A 14,610-nucleotide genomic window follows, 5' to 3' on the forward strand; every position below is an offset into this window, starting at 1 on the left:
TGGTGGAGGCAATTCCTTAATAATGAAAGTTTATTTTTTTCGTAATAAATGAGAAGGTCGGTCTGCTGCATGTGCATCTGAAGCAGCTGACCAAGAGTTGTGCGGCTTCCTTCTTTATTTTTTTGGACTTACTTTATTTTTCGATTGTTCTGTTTCGAGAATAAGTTACTTGTTGTTGTAGTTCCTTGAAGACTTAGATGAAGTCGATAACTGGGCATAGGGTGCTGCTATGCTCACATGCTTGTACAATCAACTTTATCGTGCGAGTAGGGGTACAAAAACCATCGGGAGATTTTGGTCATTTGTTCAGGTATTTGTTTATTACATATTTAGTGCTTGTGGACTAAACTCTTTGAAGGTTGTAGTCTTATTAATATATTATTTTTGTAGGCCTGAACGTGGGAGCATATTGTCGCCTTGCGTCCTCAATGTGGCCTTACGATTTGTGGTTTTCCCAAGATCAACGAATGGGCTTCAATAAATGTTAAGGAGGAAAATGCTTAATTCATTTTAGATGGGATGCAATTAAATGAGGTAAATGATTTAAAATCATTGTAATGTTTAGCATTCTTAAGTAATCATCGCTTTAGGATTTTGTTTTCCTTACTACAAATCGTTATCTCCTTTGCATCTAACTTTCATTAGCGTAAATCATTATATGGTTTAGCATTCTTAAGTAATCACCGCTTTAGGATTTTGTCTTTCTTATTATAAATTGTTATCGCATTTGCATCTAACTTTTATTAGCGTAAATTATTGTAATGTTTAGCATTCTTAAGTAATCATCGCTTTAGGATTTTGTCTTCTTAGTACAAATCGTTATCGCATTTGTATCTAACTTTCATTAGCGTAAATCATTATAATGTTTAGTATTCTTAAGTAATCATCGCTTTAGGATTTTGTCTTCCTTAGTACAAATCGTCATCGCATTTGCATCTAATTTTTATTACCGTAAATCATTGTAATGTTTAGCATTCTCAAGTAATCATTGCATTCAACATTTCGTCTTCCTTAGTACAAATCATTATCACATTTGCATCTAACTTTCATTACCGTAAATCATTGTAATGTTTAACATTCTTAACTAATAATCGCATTCAGCATTTTGTCTTCCTTAGTACAAATCGTTATCACATTCAACATTTTGCATGAATAATTATGTCTATATCTAAACCACAATCTCGATTGTACAAGTTGTGTGAAGACCTTATGGGGATGGGGAGGACGAGGATAACGAGGTTGTCGCCGAGGTTGCGAGACTATATGTCTATGATATTTGGCTCTTCAGCAAATGTGAAGTCGAGTTGCAGCATGGTAGTCGAGTACTCCTACAAGCTGGCTTGAGACAGTCGATACCAAAATTGCTTGTGGCATTGAAAAAGAAGATGAATAGTGGTGGGGCCAGAAACGTAAATTGGCATGAACACTTTAGGAAATAATTGGATAGCTGGAACAAAGGAGGTGTTCGTGCCATACCATATGATTATAAAGAATGACAATATGACCCCAACTATTTCAAACAATATTGGCAACCCATGCGTGGAAATCAACATACTGAGGAGAAGCAACCTGAAAGTGAGTTCACTCTTGTCACTGAGCATGTCATCCTTCAGCATAGACGTAATGTCCATCGTGTTCATTTGGTGGATACTATGATTTCCTTTGTTGCAGTACACGATAAGAAGCAAATACAACTCAAGAAGATATCGTTCGACCAAAGGTTAGCAATGTTGGAGAGTGAGAATAAAGAGTTACAAAAGGACGTGCAAAATTTGAGTAAACAAATTGGGTAACTGGTTGAGATGATTACCAGTGGGTTAAGATCAAGAGAACAAAGAGGCCACCGAATAAAGAGACTCCACCAAGTCCAAGAAAGAGATGATTTCTATGTCCATTTGTGTCGTCAAGTGCAAGTGAATAAACATATGTGATTTGTGTATTCCGATAATTCTATATTGTAATTATATAATTCTTTCCCTAATAAGTGTAACACAGAAGTGCCACTAAAAAATCGACAAGACTATATAAACTAAGGTTTGTAATTATATAATTCTTTCATGATTTGTACTTACATATAACACTTGCTGGCTTAGGGTTTATTATGTATCATGATTCTTGTGATAGCGATTACTCCGTATAGCGCTTACTATGTATAGTGATTATGAAGTTACCATGATTTGTACTTACGTTTGCTAAATCGTATAGCGATTACTAGCTTAGGGTTTATTACTTATAGTGTTTCTTGTGATAGCGATTACTTAATATATCTATTACTCAGTATAGCGATTATGAAGATACCATTATTTATACTTACGCTTGATAAATCGTATAGCGATTACTGGTTTAGGGTTTATTATTTATAGTGTTTCTTGTGATAGCGATTACTTAGTTTAGCGATTAATAGGTATAGTGATTATGAAGTTATCATGATTTGTACTTATGTTTGCTAACTTGTATAGCAATTACTAGTTTTGAGTTTATTATGTATAGTGATTCCTATAATAGCGATTACTCGGTATAGCGACTATGAAGCTACCATGATTTGTACTTACTGTTGCTAAATCGTATAGCGATTACCGGTGTAGGTTTTATTACTTATAACGTTTGATGTGATAGTGATTACTTAGTAGAGCGATTAATAGGTATAGCGATTATGATGTTACCATGATTTCTACTTACGTTTGCTAAATCCTATAGTGATTACTAGTTTTGAGTTTATTTTGTATAGTGATTCATGTAATAGCGATTACTCGGTATAACGATCTTACTGTTGCTAAATCGTATAGCGATTATCAGTTTAGGTTTTATTACTTATAGCATTTCTTGTGATAATGATTACTTAGTAGAGTGATTAATAGGTATAACGATTATGATGTTACCATGATTTGTACTTATGTTTGCTAAATCCTATAGCGATTACTAGTTTTGAGTTTATTTTGTATAGTGATTCCTGTAATAGCGATTACTCGGTATAGCGACTATGAAGCTGCCATGATTTGTACTTACTGTTGATAAATCGTATAGCAATTACCGGTTTAGGTTTTATTACTTATAGCATTTCATGTGATAATTATTACTTAGTAGAGCGATTAATAGGTATAGCGATTATGATGTTACCATGATTTATACTTACGTTTGCTAAATCCTATAGCGATTACTAGTTTTGAGTTTATTTTGTATAGCAATTCCTGTAATAACGCTTACTATGTATAGTGATTATGAAGTTACCACAATTTGTACTTAGGTTTGTTCAATCGTTAAGCAATTACTGGTTTAGGGTTTATTATTTATAGCATTTCCTTTAGTTGTAAGGAACGTCGCATAACATTTGTTTAGGGTTTTTTTTTTGTAGTTTAGGAAGACGTCATCTGACACGCTACTGATGTTATGCGACGTGTCATTCATTTACACGTACTAACATCGTTTCGATGATACTAGCAAATGAAACGACATCTTTTAATTAATGCATAATATAATTTATTTATTTGTTAATATTCTTTTTGCGTGAATTTTGAAAACTGGCAGTATGTGAAACAATGTGAAGAATAAATGAATGAAACATCATGTTATGCAAGGAACACAAGACGTTTTCTTTAAGAGCATGGAACATGCAACATTTCATTTAAAGAAGAAAAAAAGTCTTTCCTATAACCTGCTTCATGAGCAACAAACAGAAAAATCGATGTTTCCTCTAACCTCCTTCGTTGCAAAAGTTGTATCAATGTCAAAAAAGGATGCTACGATTCTGTCGAATATCTACAAAAAAGGGTACCTTCAATTCTTATAACTTGTTTCATCTTTTTTACGTCATTTACAGTTCGTTTACTGAATATAATGTTATAGTTATTTTACTGAATATTCAGCTAATTTCAGTGCAACATCTACAAAACAAGGTGCCAAAAAACTCAGCAAAGTGCTCGAAGAGAATATCGACCGGATGTAGGATAAATTTCCAGGATACACTATCAATAATTTTGTACGTATGAAACCACTATCAGTTATACATTTACGTATGTCATGGGTATGTATATTAACAAGTGCACATTTGTTGTAAACAGACTATACATGATTTCGTCATGTATATTCAAAGCAAGAGAAGAACCATGTTGGTCTGCGTCATCACCCCTTATTTTATGGTATATCGGTTATATTGTATATTTATTTTCTTTTTTTATTTACTAATGTACCTTCGTGTTTTAAACTTACTATTATTATTGTTCCGTTCAACAAAGTATTGTCTGTCAAATGCCATACACAGTTGGATTTCTAGACGGAATACAATACTGGGGTAACGATGACCAAATGGGAGACTTTTGTTCAAGTGAAAAGGTTTGTGACCATATTGATTTGTAAGATGTTAAATCTATTTAAGATCTTGTTTTGATTCTTAATATCTATTTTTAAGCTATCAATAGGAATTTGCATATTGATTTAAGATATTGTTTTGATTCTTAATATCGATTTCTATGCTGATTCTAAATATCGATTTTTAAGATATTGTTTAGATTCTTAATATCGATTTAAGATATTATTTTGATTCTTAATATTGATTTCTATGCTGATTCTAAATATCGATTTTTAAGCTATCAACATATCAATTTAAGATATTGTTCTGATTTTTAATATCAATTTCTATGCTGATTATTAATATTGATTTAGGATATTGTTTTGATTCTTAATATCGATTTTTAAGATATCAATACGAATTTTGAAATCAATTTAAGATATTGCTATAAATCTTAATATCGATTTCGATGATGATTCTTAATATCGATTTAAGATATTGTTTTGATTCTTAATATTGATTTCTATGTTGATTCTTAATATCTACTTTTAAGCTATCAATAGGATTTTTTATATCGATTTAAGATGTTGTTCTGATTCTATGCTGATTCCTAATATCGATTTAAGATATTGGTTTGATTCTGAATATCGATTTATACGTTGATTCTTAACATCAATTTTTATGATATCAGTATGCATTTCCATATCCATTTTTTAAGATATTTTATAACTGATTTGCAGATATTGATTCCTAGATTGTGGCAATCGAAAAAGCATTGGGTCTTATACGTGTTGGATTTACGAGAACAAAAAATATGGCTATACAACTCCTTGGACTATGACTTTGGTGTAGACGGTGACATTGTGTATTTGGTAAGTTTTTATCTTTAAGATTACTGTATCTTGTACTATGGACCAGAATTTACTTACTTTTGCATAAACCACAGGTTAAATTTTTCAGAGACATGTTGGGTGTCGACATTGGCCCATAGAGGATTTATGTCGCAGATGATGCTCCTTTACAAAATAATGGCATCGATTGTGGTGCCTTTCTAATAAAGTATATTGAAGCAATATACTATGAACGAGCACCAGAATTCACTGTTGTATGCTCTACACTTCAACATATTTTATTATCCCATATTATTGGTGACTACATTTTTATATTGGTCTGACTTTCAGGTTTTTTTTTCAGGATGATATACCTGGATTCTGCACAAAACTATGCAAAAAATTGAAGGATTTTCTACTTGAGGAAGATACAAAAACCCAGACTGCAAGATTACCTAGAAAGTTATGAAGGATGCGAGGCCCCCAGAAGTAAGAGGAAGCCATTTTAAACGTCTACCTGTTCTAAAGGATAACGTGAAGAGAGTTACATTCTACTGCTGAGAGAGAGAGAGATAGCAATTTTTGGTTCAACTTTCAATTTCCAAATTTTTTATGTACAGACATTTGTAACAAATTTTGTAAGACTGTGTACAAAATTCACATTGATCTATAAACCAAAATTATGAACCTGACACACGTGTGTTGAATACACAAATCGGCACCTCAAGCACCCAAATCACAATAATGTAAATTCTGCAGGCACACGTTTCAAAATTATAATACAAATATCTTGCAAATCGACACATTTTATAATTTATAGGATATTATATCGATTTTTATGAGATATTATTTTGTTTGTTAATATCGATTTATAATATATTATGCTAAATTGCCGTATATCAATTTATAAGATATTATGTATTTTCTAGTGTCAATTTGTGAGATATTATTTTGGTTGTTATTATCGATTTATAATATATTATGTTGAATTGCCGTATATCGATTTGTAATATATTATGCAGAATTACCTTATATCAATTTATAAGATATTTTGCTGAATTGCTTAATATCGATTTGTAATATATTATGTTGAATTGTCATATATCAATTTGTAAGATAATATGTGTTTTCTAGTATCGATTTGTGAGATATGGTTTTGTTTGTTAATATCGATTTGTAAGCTATTATATTGAATTATCGTATATCGATCTGTAAGATATTATGTATTTTCTATTATCGATTTATGAGATATTGTGTTGTTTGTTACTGTTGATTTGTAATATATTTTGCTGAATTGTTGTATATCGATTTGTAGGATATTATGATGAATTGTCGTATATCGATTTGTAATATATTATGTTGAATTGTTGTATATCGATTTGTAAGATATTATGTGTTTTCGAGTATCGATTTGTCATATATGATTTTGTTTGTTAATATCGATTTGTAAGCTATTATGTTGAATTTTTGTATATCGATTTGTGAGATATTATGTGTTTTTTATTGTCGATTTATGATATATTGTTTTGTTTGTTACTATCAATTTGTAATATATTTTGCTGAATTGTTGTATATCGATTTGTAGAATATTATGCTGAATTGCCTTATACCGATTTGTAATATATTATGTTGAATTGTCATATATTGATTTGTAAGATATTATATATTTTCGAGTATCGATTTGTGAGATATGGTTTTGTTTGTTAATATTGATTCGTAAGCTATTATGTTGAATTTCCGTATATCGATTTGTAAGATATTTTGTATTTTCTATTGTCGATTTGTAAGATATTGTTTTGTTTGTTACTATTAATTTGTAATATATTTTGCTGAATTGTCGTATATCGATTTGTAGGATATTATGTTGAATTGTTGTATACCGATTTATAATATATTATGCTGAATTGTCGTATCGATTTATAAGATATTATGTGTTTTCATGTATCGATTTGTGAGATATGGTTTGGTTTATTGATATCAATTTGTAAGATATTATGTTTAATTTCCCTATCGGTTTGTAATATATTATGCTCAATTGCTGTATAACGATTTGTAAGATATTGTGTTTTCTAGTATCGATTTTTATGATATTTGTAGTATGATTTCTATTGTAGAATTACAACAAAGAATTATCGATTTACAACAAAGAATTATATAATGCTAAACATTACAACGATTTATAAGATATGAAAGTTAAATACTACAACTATTTTGTAGCTGAAAAATCCACATGTGATTCCTGTGTTATGTTGCTCACTTTTGAATTAAACAGAGTCTGTCATGAAACATAATAATATCAGACACTATATTAAGTTCAACAAGAAATGCAAACATCCTCCCAAAATTGTTACATACCAAAAGACTTATCAAATTCATGTCATCGTTCCACTTAAAAAGGTCGGGTGGATTGCAGGTTCCAACATTGTAGTGCATGTATGTATGGTATTGCTGCATGTTGGAAATTATACAAGTTAGATATTGATAGATTGCACGTAATACAATTTATATGGGAAGCAATATACTGCATTACATACCTGTTTATGCGAAGGGTTTGGTTGCTTAGGGGTTGATTGTTTTTTAGATATTTTCTTGCCAACCAATTCTAGTGCACCCTTTGTCCTCCGACGACTACGACCAGAGGTAGGTTTCCTTTTGATACCCTTCGCTAGATAAATATTTCCATCATAATCTACATTGTTTACTCCTGACTTGTCGAAGATGATGTTTACGCTTCAGCGTAACTTCTCACAAGGGTCAGGGAAAATGTGATTTTCACCTACGTTGTTTGATCTCATTTTCTTAGATTGGTCTTCACAAGCTGCAACAGACTTATGGTAAATTAACTGCACTTTTTCAAGTAATTTCCTTGACACTTTTCTCATACATACATTGGCTTCTTCGCTTTTCGATGCCAAATTTGCAACATACATAAGTGACCTACATAGTTGTTAGTAACGAGAGGCTATCTGACACTTCTCATCAACACTAGATGGACTGACATTATTTGTATCTAGCAGTTCAATCTTTGCTTGTCTCGTCCATCTTTGCATTATATATGACTCAGGTATTTTTTGTATCTTTTCTTGAATAAGTGCCTTTAATGCATGACGACATAAAATACCTTTGAATTCAAACATTTGGCACGTACATTCAACTATTCTGTTGTCAATATTATATGTAACATGTGCTTCTTGCCTTTTTGGATGCTCTTCGCCCTCCCATACAATATGGTATTTGTGCATATTCCCATATTGCATACGTCATTCTATGTTACAATTCATGCCCTGTATAACTTCCTTCTTAGTTTATTCAAATATAGTTAGTGTATACAAATCAGCAAGTTGGGTCAATATTTTCATGCTCAAAGTTACAGAGTGGGTGTTGAAGCATTTCACATCTTGTTCAAGCTCAATCTGTCTAAGACTGTCTATAAATAATTCATATTGTTTCATGAAATGAAACATTGTTAAACATGAATACAAGGTTTTTTTCAGTGTGGCATGCATAGATTCAGTTCTTTGTGTGCTTATCATACCTGCACAAAAGTATTGTCTTCCATATGCCAATGCCCACTTCTCTCTGTCTGTATATAAATGTTGTAACCACACATAGTCTTTAAGGTCGTACATCTGAATCATTTGCTCCCAATCAAACATAAAGGTGGCCTCACCTATGCTCTCAAGTACACATTATCTAAACTTTTTATCAAACTGTCTTCTGATTAAAAATGTGTCATATGTTCCTTGTTGCATTTTGAAAGATATGCCACAAACATAGGTGATGATGTCCATATGGCCATACATGAGACAGTGCAGCTGCAATTGCATGATCACCATCTGTAAGTACAACTCTAGGGTGCTTCTCATTCAATGCTTGTGTAAATACTTTGAACAATCACTCAATGGTTTCCTTGGTCTGGTCATACAAAAAAGCACCGCCTAATATGCAACTCCGTGAGTGATGGTTCACTCCGACAAACTACGCAAATGACCACTGTTTTGTATTAATCTTCACTGTCGTATAAAAAACAAGCACATCATTGAAGCATTCATAATCCACTCTTGACTTTGAATCTACCCAAAACATATTTACAGCATACCCATCTTCATCCAGTTGCATTGCACTAAAGAAACCAGGGTCAATGTTTGATTTTTTTTTAGGTAATCAACCAAAGAACATATTCCTCCATTCTTCATGTTTTCTAATCTCTTTCTTCTCAAGTATTTTTTTAGATCTATAGGTGTGAATGTTACATTTTCGCAACCACCATCTACGTGCGCGCATAAATTATATGTCTTCCTTGGTGCAATGCCAGCGCTATCAGGTATTTCAACAATTGCAGCATGCGCTTCAGTTACTATACAATGTGATCTTAACATAGGAGTCATAAATGAAGCGGCTAATTCATGGTTATGATCATTGATTAAAGTATGAACTATATATTTCCCATTCAGAAGTCTTCTTAACACCATTCTCACTGAACAGCCGCATCTTGAATCTGGCTTGCTCCTTGTTGGATTTCCACTTGACTTCTTTCAACCTTGCTTAGAACAAACATATGCCTTTCTCACCACGACACACTGTGCATTTTTTGCCCAAGAATACCTTCTAACACTGAAGCCAAGTTTTAAGGCATAATCATTATAAAATTTGTATGCAACTTCCTCATTATTAAATTGCATTCTATCTACGCGAACAGAGTCAAGTGTACTATCATATAAACTTGAGGTGTCTGCACCTTTGTCAAGTGCATTGTCATGATTGTCTACCTCATTATCAAATTGTATTTCGTCTGCTGGAATATTCAAGTCAAGAGTGAATCCAGTGCCTGCACCCTTCTTATCATGTGCATTATTAATGCACATATTCAATTCTTCAGGTGCATCGATAGTACGGATGTTCGTTGTTCCATGACTTCCCAATGATTGAGATACATCATCTTCACTGCAACTAGTTGATATGCTCAACACTGTCATGAGCAAAATATTAATTTGCGTTAGCCAGCGCATACATTTACTACGATTTATTCAATATGCATATAACAACGGTTATCGATTAGTTAAGCATAATAGCTTACAAATCGATATTAACAAACAAAATCATATCTCACAAATCGACACAAGAAAACACATAATATCTTATAAATCGATATACGACAATTCAGCATAATATATTACAAATTGGTATACGACAATTCAGTATAATATCTTACAAATCGATATACGACAATTCAGTAAAATATATTACAAATCGATAGTAACAAACAAAATAATATCTCACAAATCGACAATAGAAAACACAAACTATCTTACAAATCGATATACGATAATTCAACATAATATATTACAAATTGATATTAACAAACAAAATAATATCTCACAAATCGATAATAGAAAACACATAATATCTTACAAATTGATATACGACAATTCAGTATAATATATTACAAATCGATATTAACAAACAAAATAATATCTCACAAATCATCACTAGAAAACACATAATAGCTTACAAATCGATATACGACAATTCAGTATAATATATTACAAATCAATATCAACAAACAAAATAATATCTTACAAATTGACAGTAGAAAACACATAATATCTTACAAATTGATATACGACAATTCAGCATAATATATTACAATTCGATATTAACAAACAAAACAATATCTCATAAATCGATATACATGTTACTACAACCGTGATTTGGTTACATTGCTTATACTGAGTGAATGGATGATACCGGATGGGGTAGAGGCCCTTGCTCACATATGTAACCAAGCATTCTTGTCAGAAGATCTCACTGCCTTACAAATATCTTCAAGTTTCCAACCATTGAAATGATATAATCTACCTGCAATAACAAAACAACGCCTTAATGATACTCACGATGACATACATTCTTCAACAATAACATGATGACATGGAAAGGTACTCACGATGCTTTAATGGCACTTGTTGGAATGTTTGTGCGTCATTGCTTTTTTTCATACTGCCTAACGAAAATGAAGAAGAAGAGAAGACTGCAAAAAGAAATGGCCGACAAATCCCCCTTTGACGCCCACCAATGATCGAACCAGTCGTTCGATTTTATAGTTATCTCCACGAGGTAGGAACAAACCAGAAAAAGTTTTCTAACACAAGGCAAGAACGAGAAGGCAGCGATGTGTTGTAGAACAAGCTAAAAACAAAGGCGGAACGTGCAAATCTATATACGGGGAGCGGGAGGACATTTTCATCCAATGCATATCTATCTTACGGGAGGACATTTTCGTCAAAAGCATATCTACCTTTTTTATATGTTATTTTATTATAAAGTCATCATGGGCAACATTGGCATATGAATTATCGCGGGTCCCAAGATATTCCTTCGTACACATCGGAACACGCAAATTTGTGTTATGGGGAGAACACACAACACCCTCTCTTACTCTCCTCACGATATTTATAATAATTCTAAATTACAATAAAAAATCCTAAATTATTTATTACAGGACGGGCGCTAAGGGAAATAAAACAGCCATTGCCCTTTCCTTTTTGTGCGGCTGATGTTCCATAACTTAATTTTTTGTAAAATACCATTTTGAATCCTATGTCTGAAGCGGTAGGTTTTGGCACACAACAACACGTTTATGATGCCACCGGGTCGGATCTGAAACAACTAAGTAATTGGAGGAGTCGGATCTAGAACAGCCAAAATTTGCACGACCTTCATCCTCCTATCCCACCCATTTGCATCCCTACTCGCTAGGGGTGTCAACAGGTTCGGTTTATCCAGACCAAACTCTATAGAGTCTGAGTATGGTGACAAATAAGAAGACCTGATTTGTACCCAGGTCTGAACCCGAAGGTCTAATTAATACATGAACCTGAGTATAGTTTGTAAAATTTTACACCCGACCCGAGTTTTGATTAAGACCTGCAATTTTTACTACGAAAATGCTAAAAAAAAAATTATTATTTTATCGGGTATGGTCCAGGTCTCGTTCATGTAGTATTTATCGAAACCAAATATGGTTTCTCTTATAGCAGATAATTAAACCTGAGTCCAAACCTGATGTTATATCCGAAAATTAGGTCCAAGTCTGATTCTACCTGAGTCTGAACCAAACATGACCCGTTGACACCCCTACTACTCACACCCAGTCCACGCAATTCAAGAACCACCTCACATGCTCATTTTTCTACGGATTCCACGTTCATAAAACTGGAGTGTCGTGCCAGAGATAGACACATGGATCCATAATCTTTGGATTTTGGATTTTGGATCTGAGAATCAACGCATTCAGTTCAACCTTTGTTGTCTTCTTTTTTTAGTCACTAGGGAGTACTTGAAAATAGTGCAGTCTCGCATGTTCCAACAAAAATATTGAAAAAGTTGAGGGTACTAATGCAAAAAAAAAAAAAACTCTTGGCCTTTTTATGTCATTCGCTGTTAGTTTAATTTGGAAATTAAAGTTGGACCCCGGGTTGTAAATGGAAAGAGAAAACTGCTGCTTCCTTAGCTAAGGTTTTTTGGCAATGTTGTCAGTATCGGTATCGGCCCTGTATCGATACTCGTGGGAATCGGGCCAAAAAATAATTTAAAATATTACATGTCGATTAGAACGTCATTTGTGTTAAAGTTATTAAAATAATATTAAAAAGTAAATTTAAATATTTTTTATATTTATAAAAAAAAATAGCTGATTCAGAAATTGATTTTCTGTCCAAATGATACGTAGGCCGATACGCACTGATACTGACAACAATGGCCTTGTGACCTAAATCTGGCAACTAATTACTTACTTGTTTCTATTTTTCTTTTGTTTGTTCAGGTGTATTCCATACTGATACTCAAGTGTATCGTTCTTAATTGGCCAAAAAATAATTTTAAAAAATGTGTGAAAATAAGAATGTAACACCTGTTAAAACCATTAAAATAATAATTTTAAACTAATTTTATATTTATTAAAAAATAATTGATTCAAGTGGACAGTTCAATTCCACTGTTACTGACAACATTGGTTTACACTGCGTTTTTGTAATGAAAACCGGATAAGTTGGGATCTTGAATCGTGTGCATTAATTTAAGCTACCATTGTTTAAATGTGGAGCCCAAATACACCAATGCACTATTAATTCTTTTATGACAAAATAAGTCAACAAGTAATGAAAATATGTACTTTCTCTATTTCTACATGTCAACTTGGATGTAAAGTGCATTGTGTGATTGGGTTGTTAGCAGTTGGAAGTCTTATTTCCATGTTCATCCATGAAAGGCTTGCTGCATGTGAATCAACAACTTCTTCAAATTATTTGCCCCCCTTTGAGTCGGACAGATCCTCCTTATTCGGTCCTTTGAATGGCCTTGGATCTAGGCCCAGAGGTGGGTTGTCCTGCATTTAAGTGACTAGTTGGCTTGATTTGATGATTAGCCTCATGGGACAAGAATCTCTAGCTGGTCGTCCCACTAGTACTACGTGACCATCCTAAATTTCTTCTCTATCACACGTGCCAATTCGAAACATTGGATCAGGGCAATGGGTCTCACGGTCTGGACCTTAATCTACAAGTTCGCCTTGAGACCTGCTATGAACATCTCAATCAACGATTCTTGTGACCACCCAGTCACCAGGTTGTTTAGCCGCTCAAACTCAGCCTGGTACTCCATGATGCTGCCCTGTTGATGAATAACATATATAATGGTTAGTATAAGTAGAGAGGCCAAATTGTATCACAAAGGCGTGGGAGAGGAAGCATGCCTATATATATATATATATATATATGTCTCTAACCGGTAGTATTAGTGGATGACCTCATCTTTTAGGTAGATCGAGGCAAAGGCCTCATGAACTTCCATGGGCATTTTGGCAATCTTGAAGTATTGTTCAACACAAAACACCCAGGTAGTGGGGTTCGATCTTCAAAAAGTCCAGCAGGAGCTGGTGGGCAAAGTAGGGTCCTTACGTGGATGATGTCTCTGAAGCGCTTGTGCCTGATTCCTTAGGGTGCTCTGAAGGGCTACCTTGAAATACACAATTTTGCATGGAGTCAAGGATCGTAAAGACCTGTTGGAACCGTTCATCCAACTTACCGTTCAACATGTCTATGCATTTGCTCATGTAATGCTTGTGATTTTTTCATAATTAATAAATAATTAAATGATAAATTTTATCTTAATTTGGGTGGAATTAGAATTAAATTGAATGTCAATTCGAATTTGGTTACATATTAATTTGAATCTTACTTGAATTTGAATTTGAATTTAAATTTGAATTTAATTAAGTATAAATTTGCATTTAGAATTTAAGTTAATTTGAATTTAATTACATGAGAATTTGGATATGGGATTTGAATTTGGATTTCAAAATTAAATTTGGATTTGGATTAAATGTAGATTTACCTAAATTAATTTGGATCTAAATTGGATTTGGAGTCCAATATAGAAGTTAATTAAAATTTAAATAGGAAAATTGCATGGAATGAAATTTTAAAATTTAATTAGATT

This window comes from Nuphar pumila, chromosome 3 (assembly GCF_984573655.1).
Source record: "Nuphar pumila chromosome 3, dmNupPumi1.hap1.1, whole genome shotgun sequence".
Classification (NCBI taxonomy): domain Eukaryota; kingdom Viridiplantae; phylum Streptophyta; class Magnoliopsida; order Nymphaeales; family Nymphaeaceae; genus Nuphar; species Nuphar pumila.